A 9,313-nucleotide genomic window follows, 5' to 3' on the forward strand; every position below is an offset into this window, starting at 1 on the left:
TGTGTGGCACGTGGGTTTGGGGAGGTTCAAAATGAAGGTGGGACAGGCCGTGGGCATAGAGCAAGGAGGTGAGTAAGTATAGTTCATTAAAGAGCAGTATATTAAAATATTAAGTATTTTAGTCCCTGTTTCTTTATTTCTCAGGGTATTGAATATAGTTTGGAATTCTATGTTAATAGGCAGCTAATTTTTAGTTTTATAGGTCAAATATGCTTATGTTTTACATGTTAAAAGATTAAAATATTTAGCTCCCAGTAAAGGGTCCTGGATCCTTGTCCATATTTGAGAATTAACCAACTTTTATTCATGCATTTGCATACATATTTCTTATTTATTTATTGAGATACAATTGACCTATAACATATTGGTTTCAGTTGTACAATATAATCATTCAGTAATTTGTATATATTGTGAAATGAACAGCCTATATCTTTCTTATGGTCTGTGTGTAGTTTAAACATATATGTGTATATTACATATACATATATACACATACATATATATTATGTCCATATACGTATATTTCTTTTAGAAAGTATAGTATTCTGTATGTGTGTTTAAACAAAGGTGGCATACTCTTTGTGGCTTTATTTATTAATTTACTCCACAATGTCTTGGTGATCTAGCTACGTGAACACGTGACATTACTTCATTCTTTCCAAGTGCTGTCTGTATTCTGACATTTCGATATCATAGTTTATGTGGCCATTTTCCTCTTGATGAACATGTAGGTTGTGGCTTATTTTTAGCACTCTTATAAAGAATGCTACGATGAATAGCCTTGTGTATGCTTCTTTGAGCCCCTGAGTGATGATTTCTTTAGGGTGGTTACTATAATTATATGCTTATGTTTTTTCTTATGTCTTAATTTGTTTAATGTCTGTTTCTCCGATGAAAATGTAAACTCCACGAGGGCAGGAATCCAATTTGTTTTGTACCTCACTCTTTAATTACTACCTAGCCAGTGCCTGAGACGAAGGAGTGGTCAATAAATATTTATGGAATGAAGCTGGCTGAAAGGTTGGCTGGGGCCAAGGTGTAGTTTTGCATCCCCAGAGAGGGAACTATGATTTATTTTGGTAAATTGGAGATTTTTTGTACAAGGCAGTAGTAGCAGGACAATTGCTTGTCGGGTTTAGGAAGAAGTATTTTAGGCTAGGAAGAAGACAGGTACTGGGGCCCAGTTATGAGATTATTATGCAGGTCAGAAGGAAACGGGATGGTAGGAATCGAAAGGAGAGGGTGCATTTGAGAGCTACTGGGTGATAGGATCTGTAAGATTGACTAACTGATTAGCTCTGAGGGGCCGTGTAAAGAAAAGCATGGAAAGTGGAGACCCAACCTAGGACATATTCTTTTCACAAACGTTTATTAGCTCCCAGCTCTGTGCAAAAAGCACTCTCTGTTAATTGCTGTTGGCACGTAAATTTGCAGGACCTTTCTTCCCGACCTTCAAAGGAGATTTGGAGTCCACTGGGGACTATGGAGGACGAGTAAGCAGGTACACCAAGAATGCCAGGGAGTGACTGAGGTGGGAGGGACTAGCCCCAGGGCAACCAAGTGAAATATTGTTGTTCCAGAATGGGGTGGGGGGGGGTGGGGGGGGGGGGGGGGGGGGGGGAAGGAGAATGCTAGGTGAGGATGTTTCAACCCTGCCCCAGAGACACACAGGGCTGACTGGTAGACATTCAGGAAATAGGATGTAGAGAAATGTGCATCAGTGTAGCTTTTTATAAGTGAGGAAATTTAGATTGGTGACAGAGCTGGGCTTTGACAAAGGCTTCAAATGGCCCACCGGCCTCAATGTAGTCTGGAAGGTGGGGAAACAGACTGTTAGCTGTGTGACCTCAGACAGGCTACTTAACCATCCTGGACCTCAGTTTCCTTTTTTTTTTTTTTTTAAAGATTTTATTTATTTATTTGCCAGACAGAGAGAGAGAGAGAGCACAAGCAGGGGGAGCAGCAGAGGCAGAGGGAGAAGCAGGCTCCCCGCTGAGCAAGGAGCCTGATGTGGGGCTCGATCCCAGGACCCCGAGATCATGACTTAGACTGTAACCTACTAAGCCAGCCAGGTGTCCCTCAGTTTCCTCTTTTTAAAGAAAAAGCAGGAATAAGTAAAAGGGTGAAGACGGGTAAGGTTACGGCTAGTCCCGTGCCAGATGGGTTTATCAGTGACAACGCTGACTCTCTGATCGTGCCCTCCACATGCAAGAGGAAGTAGAGGGCGCCAGGGCCTCCGATTTGCCATGTCTCCTTTGTTTAACCAGGATGCGATCTTGCAGGAGATAATCTCTCGAGGAAGAAACACTTACTTGAAGTTCAGTGGGTTGGTTTCGCTTGCATTTCTTTCCAGCGGCATCCCAGTGTTCCGTGGGATAAAAAATCCAAAGTCGTCACGGGTCGCACCCCAACCCCCCCAAATCCTGCCAGCCACATTATCAGGGATTTTTGTTTTTATTCTAAGAGACATGGGGAGTTGTAGGCAGGGCCCTGATGTAATCAGCTTTGACTTTTGAAAAGATCAATGTGACTTTTGAGAAGATCGATGTGACAGAGATGGGATTGTCTGCATTTCTGCTGGAATGGTAGCTCTGTAAACCTAGAGTCCCCTTTCCTTCCAGTTGGGTACCAGGCCTGTGGCAAACAATGCCGGGCCCATGCTGTTGGTTGGATGCATATTTGGCCTTTCTGCATTTAAAACAAGACGAAAAATAGCCATTGTGTTACTAGAAGGATATAATGAGATAATGGATGTAAAGTGCCTGGCACACAATATCTATTTACGCATTTCTCATCCAGTCTTTAATGAGCATCTACTATATGCCAGGCATGGTTCAAGGTCCTGGGGATGCACCCGTGAGATGTAGGTGTGAGGCTTGGCCAGGTCTGCACAGTAAAGGAGACTGCTGTTTACCGCCTGTGGGCCTTGGGAGAGCAACTCCATCCCTCTCTGCCCAGGTTCTTCCTCTAACAAATGATAAGATATAATCCCTACCTCACAGGGTCGTTAGGCGGATTAAATGAGCTATAAAGTGAAAAGCACACATTGAGAACTCAATGAATGTTAGCGCTTATCGCTAGCCTCTTGGCATGCTGGCCGTGCTTTGGGCCTGGGATCTTTCTGAGCTCTCGGTGCTCCAGTCCGCATGACCCATCCCGAGGCAGAGAAATGCGGGACGGCGTTGCTGGGTGTTGGTTTGGACAAGTCCCTGATCTTCATGGAATGAACAGTCTGATTCAGACCAAAAAAGAAAAGAAAAGAAAATGACATTCTTAACCAACTACACAGACAACTCACGGGACCATTTCTCTCATCCAGGAGGGAGAGATGGAAGGAAAAGGAGGGAAGTGAGGACAAAGACTCTTGTGCTCTTCCCAGCAAAATGCGGAACCTCGGGTTTCAGGACTCGTATAAATGGCGTCAGGGTTGCTGAGGCTAGAGTCACCAGGTAGACTCAAAGGCAGTCGTTCGTAAAAGCGGAGAGGTTTGTGGAACTGCTACTCTGTAGCCACGAGGAGTCATCATAAAAGCCACCCTCTGCTAGTGAACAACGGAGAGCTCCCCTGTGGTTGGCCATGGGGAACCTGATCATTTAATGAGGCAGGCCAAGCAGAGGTTATAATCCTTACCTTACAGATGAGGAAACTGAGTCAAGAGCCCAGTGACTGGCCTCAAGACCCAAATCTCAGTTCCCTTCCCACCGGACTTCCGCGGCCGAGCTCTGGGTTTCGCTATTCACTTCTATATGCATTTGCTGTGAGCACCTCCACCAATCACGGCTGTGGGCGGCCATCTAAGAGGAGATGGTGTAGGCAGTTGGAAGTATGTTTTAAGAGTTGAGGGGAGAGGTCTGGGTGGAAGATAAATGTTTAGGAGCCCTAAACATCTAGATGGCATTTTGAGCCATTGGACTAGATGAAATCATCTAGGGAATGAACAGGAAAGAGAAGACAAGGCGCCATTACTGGGCCTTGGGCGCTTCAGAATCTGGAGGTCCGGGAGAGGAGGAAGACCCACAAAGGGGACTGAGAAGGAGTGTCCAGTGAGGACGGGGGTGGGGAGGTGGAAATCAGTAGCACAAGGGAAACAGTGTTTCAAGAATGAGGAAGGGGGGGGTCAGCTCTATGAAGCATTGCAGATGCTGTGATCAACATGGGGACATGGACTTGGCCATTTGACATGTTGTCACAACTGGAGTCAACGCCAACTCTTGCTACTGCCCTGACTTATTTCCTTACTCCCCTGTCTTCACTCGCCGGACCCCAGACACACCTTTCCCAAAGCCAGCCTTTTTCCTGCTCTGAGCCNAGCCCCCCCCCCCCCCCCCCCCCGCCGTATTAGCATGCTTTGCCACCACCTAACATCCTGGGCATCTCTGCTCCTCAGGGAGACCTGATCTACAACCGCACGCCTCCTCCCCTCTCCAGGGACCCTTATGTTGCAGATACACTATCTGTGTGCTGTCTGTCTTCCTCTAAAGGGGCAAAGGCTTCATTTGTTTTGCTTACTGCGAGGTCTGTCTCCTATGCCTAGGACTGTGCCAGGCCTCACCTTGCCCGCCGGCAAAACTCTGGGTTTACAGCTCCGCAGTGTGTCTCATTTAATTCTCCAGAGTCTTACAGAAAAAATATTATTTACATAAATAGTAATTATAGATACTTCTTTTTCCAGTTTTATTGAGATACAGTTGACATATTACATCGCATAAGCGTAAGGTATACAACATAATGATTTGATCTATGTTTATATTGCAAAATGATTATGAGAAGTTTAGTTGACACCCATCACCCTGTATAGTTATAATTTTTTTCCTTGTGATGAGAGCTTTTAAGGTCTTCCTCCTCCTCCTCTCCATCATCATCATCACCCCATTTTGTGGATGAGAAAACTGAAACCCAGAGAGATTAAATAATATTCTAAGGCTCGTACCCCTCTCAGAAGGTGGAACTAGATGGAGTACCTGGGCCAAGGCAATTGGAGAGAAGACACGACAGCACGTTTTCAGAGGGAACCCGCCCTCTCTCCCCTCAGAGGCACAGAGTTTAAATGAATTTCAGGAGGAATAGAAGCTGACATCTTGAAAGAATGGGAAGGGGGAGCCAGGCAAAGGAAGCCACAGGTCTGAAGGCTCTAGGTCAGAGGGAAGGCCTAATGGCTGAAGCTTAGAATCCCGGGGAAGGGCTTGCCAAAACTTGAGGCAGCAGAGTTAGGCAGGGGCCAGCTCTACGGAGCTAGGAAGGCAAGCTCGGGAGTTTGTTCTTTTTTTCCCCTGGGGCCATAGGAAGCCATTAAGCTGGGCGGTGACAGGATCTGATTTACTCTGTAAAAAGATCTGGACTTCGGGTGGAGCTTGTATTAAGCCAAACCTAGAAAGGAAGAAGGTGGGAGAAAACTTACACACTCCATTTATTTGGAGGAGAGAGTGAGAGGTCATGATGCTGTGTTAGAGATGGAGGTAAGTGGACAAAGGTGAGATATATTAAGCTAGAAATTATAGGACTTGATGGATTAAAGGTGCAGGTGGGGGGTGGAGATGAAATATAGTTTGACTTCTGGGTTTTGGCTTGAGTTAGTGGGCGGATGGTAGATGGATCCATTTATTGAGATGAGAACAGGAGTCAGATTTCAATAAACGTTAGTTACCTTCCCCTTCCGCCACCTCCCCTTCTCCCAAAGCTCCCCATCTGGAATATCAGATGAGTGCAAAAAGCTTTCCAGAGGTGCTCCGAAAGTTATGTGACACATGTGATTTTTAAAGAAACTTTACATTTGCAACGCAAGTGAAGTCAACCTTGGAAAACCAGCCAGGATATTGGTGGAAGACAAAAGTTGTGCTCGCAGATGGGGGGAGGACGCTCGTCAAACTTGCCGATGGGACATACACAGTTAAAAATAAACTACACTCTTCGCACATTATCAAGGTTGATTAATTTAATCAAGTCGTGATTGTATCTAAACCTCGATTAAATCGAGCCTTATACTTGGCCCCTCCCTTTTCAGTTTGCTCATAAAAACCAGCAATCTCATCTCTTACAGTATTGTTCTGAGCCAGGTGGACTGGCAAACTCCGAGGGAGAGTCTCCAGGCTCCAGACCCTGCCTCCACTTCTGAAAGGTGACTTATGCAATTTATTTTTAACATACAGCATGATGGTGTTTTATAGAGGGCTTAAAATTTCGAGATGACTCGAGTGGGATCAAGAAACTTAATAGAAAAGAGAGGAGTGTAGCGTTCCCTGGGGTTGTTGGTGATCCTTACTTAATTTAGTGCATTCAGTCGTGTTAAAAGGGCTGTCCCGGTTTCCTTCTCAAATGTCCTTTGTAGTTAGCAAGGGCTGGCAGGTTTGCCTAACTTTCTCATTTTCTTTTCCTGCTGACTCCTCACTGCAGTTTTTCGAGTTTTCCAGCTCTGAACACTGAATTCTTTTTAAGTCGAGTATCTATGTTGGCTCCATTTCAGCTCCAGGGATTTACGTGCAGTTTCCAAATTGTTTTTCTGTAATAGTTCCACAGTAAAATAAATACTTGTGAAACAGGAAGATCATATCGCATTGTTCTTCTAATTAAGCCTGGGTCTCCAAAGATGATTCCAATAAATGTTAAATGTAGCAAATTAGGGGTTTTTTTTTGTTTTGTTTTGTTATTAGATCTCAGAAGGCTGCGGCAGGCAGCATCTGGAGAGAAAACCAGAAGTTAGCAAACGAAGAGGTCTCATATCATGAGGATTAAATCAGAGATAATGGTGCGATTTTCTAAGCGTACACTGGGAAATATATCTTAAGGAGGGCTGGTCTGTTTGGATAATTGTGAAAAATGAGGTGTAGCTGATGTTTGTCGCATTAAGGAGAGGTGAAGTGGGGCTTTTTCTGCCCTTTCTCCGAGTAACATGTGCAGAGCAGAGCATCAGCTTCCATTTGAAGGGACGTTTCTGGTTCTATTCTTTGTTTGTTGCCCGCGTCTCTGCAGCACCTGACTCCTTCGGAGATAGTCTAGCTGGGGGGTGATGGCAAAACAGGATTATTCGTGGGTGGAGCTAAGTATATGTCGACTGCACTGCTTTGTTTTTAATTTTCATTTCATAGAATAATAATGAGTTCTGAGCTTTTACTACAAAACTACATGTTCCTAGTGTTCTCCTTTACTTTTGGAGTTTCCATTTTTTATTAATTGTTTTAACTGTGCATGCTTCCCGAAAAAATCTTAAGTGTGAGTCTTCACATTCTAAGGGGAGAGTGTGTGTCTCAGGGATGCCCTTAGCAGCAAATTCAGATCACTGTATGTCCATTTAAAAACACAGTATGTGTTTGCAACCCAGTGCTCAGTCACTGGCAGAATTTTTGCAACGATTTCCCAGTTTTATTGGCACGTCTCCAGGAATGAGGTTCTTTGTAATTCTTTGCTCAAACATAAGGATCACGTATAAAACTCTCAGCAGATAGATCAGTTAATACAATTATCTTTCAGTTTTAAAAGTTACAACATAATAAGGTTTTTGGGGACGTGGTGGGGGGGGAGGAGAGAGAAACAGTAACTAACCATAGGATGCTATTATGCTAACAAAGTGGTAGCCTTGTAAGAGCATAGAGAAAAGCACAACAGTTTTTGCTCAGAAAATAATTCAGTAGCAACAAGGTCTGAGAGCCAGAAGCCTCATTGTTCTTAGTGAAACAATTATTTGTCAAAACATTTGATTGTTTCCCTATCCCTACTGAAAAGTTTGGACTTTTCTTTTTGCCCAATTTTGACACTAGAATTTTTAACTATCAGTGCTATTGTGTTTACAACATTCAAGGTTTCAGAGTTCAAAGGTTATCCATTAACATGTAGAGCGAGGCTACACTTAATGTTGCGACTCAGCCTGGTTCCACTCACTCATAGTTTGTTTCGGAGCAATGCTCCAAGTCATTTGTTTTGATAAAAGTTAAATCAAGTTTCTTATTTATGAAGAGTGTCTTTAGATTGCATTTTAGGATGTGACTATTTATAAGGGTTTAAAAAATATTTTAAAGACTTGATATTATCTTCCCTGAGAAAAGGAACCCTAATACTAGAAATAGAAACGATCAACATCAGTGTATTTGAGTGAAAAAACACAAAAAAGAGTTCTAGCCAAAGAATTTACTTCTGGCACTGCTAATTAATTGTAAGTAATTGGTTCACTTCCTTTTTAAAAAAGACTAACCAGACCATATGTGGGGTTAGTAGTTATATATAAAATGACAGCAAAACATCACACTTGGCAAATTCTGCCCCTCTGCTAAGAAGCTGTCTCTCAAATTCCATTTTCTATTTAGAACTGCACTGTTCACCAGCAGAGCATTTTATATAGCCCCCCTTTATTAAATATATACTTTAAGTGGCTTTCTTGATATGTTTTAAGTTTTTCCATTTTGGATACACCCATGTCCCATAAAAAAAAAATCCACTTGGCCGTTTTGTTTGTGGTGAGTTGCGTAGCTCTGTTTACATTTGCATTCGTTTGCATCTTGGGGCAGAAAACTTGGTGGTTGTGATTGTTGCTACTATGGTCCCTCCTGGGGCGTACCTAAAATGAGGGAACACAGGCCTTCGGAATCAACCCCACCTCTTTTTGTGAGCAAGCAAGAGTGGGAAAGGCTCTAAATACGTTGGTTGTGGGAAGGGGAGGGGGCAAGGCTAGTTTGGTGCCCCCCCCCCCCAGTTTTTAGCTTGGTTTCATCCACGTGGATTTCTATCAAAGCCAAGTGGATTCTTGGAACCTAGGCCACGTTTAGAAATCTCAAGTTATAATAGAGGCGCAAATCGGGCCCTTTTAGAAAAACAAAAATTACAGGATAGCTTTATGAAGATACCAATTAAACCATTTTAATCATGTCATCTCCTCGACCTTGCTCAAGTTGACGAAAATCTGAAAAACTGTTTGTGCACTGCTGCCTCCTAACCTACTCAAATGGCTGTAGAAGCTTTTTGCTGGTAATTCGGGATGACCCGGGAGTTCGGCTACCGGCCCCTCCCTTGCCTGGGCACACCTTGCAAGGGAGGGGGAGGCAGCGAGGCCGAGGCGTGCATCTGCGCCTGCGCGTTGCCCCCGTGGCCCCCCCCGCCCCGCGTACCTGTCACTGGAACCGCCGAAGCGCGCGCGGGCCACGTTTAGCCGGATGGCGGGAGGCGGGGGTGTGGGGGCGGTGAAAGGCGCGCGCGTGCGCGGGAATCGTAGACGAGAACGGGAGGGCGCGCGCTCGTCCGCTCGCTCGCGTCCCGGAGGCGGAGTCCGCGGCGGTGGGCGGGGCAGGGGCGCGCCTGCGCGGACCACGTGGCCTGGGGGCGGGGCCTG

At 44.7% G+C, this 9,313-nt stretch overlaps 1 long non-coding RNA gene across 1 annotated transcript; it reads right to left on the minus strand.

Moving 5' to 3' along the window:
• Positions 1–5,917: 5,917 nt before the first annotated feature.
• Positions 5,918–9,307, minus strand: LOC117795795. The gene is made up of 2 exons (XR_004619942.1): positions 9,093–9,307; positions 5,918–6,993 (listed from the first exon to the last, which is right to left on the minus strand). It is a non-coding gene; the product is annotated as an uncharacterized LOC117795795 (long non-coding RNA).
• Positions 9,308–9,313: the final 6 nt, after the last annotated feature.

The sequence above is a fragment of the Ailuropoda melanoleuca genome, chromosome 13 (genome assembly GCF_002007445.2).
Source record: "Ailuropoda melanoleuca isolate Jingjing chromosome 13, ASM200744v2, whole genome shotgun sequence".
NCBI lineage: Eukaryota > Metazoa > Chordata > Mammalia > Carnivora > Ursidae > Ailuropoda > Ailuropoda melanoleuca.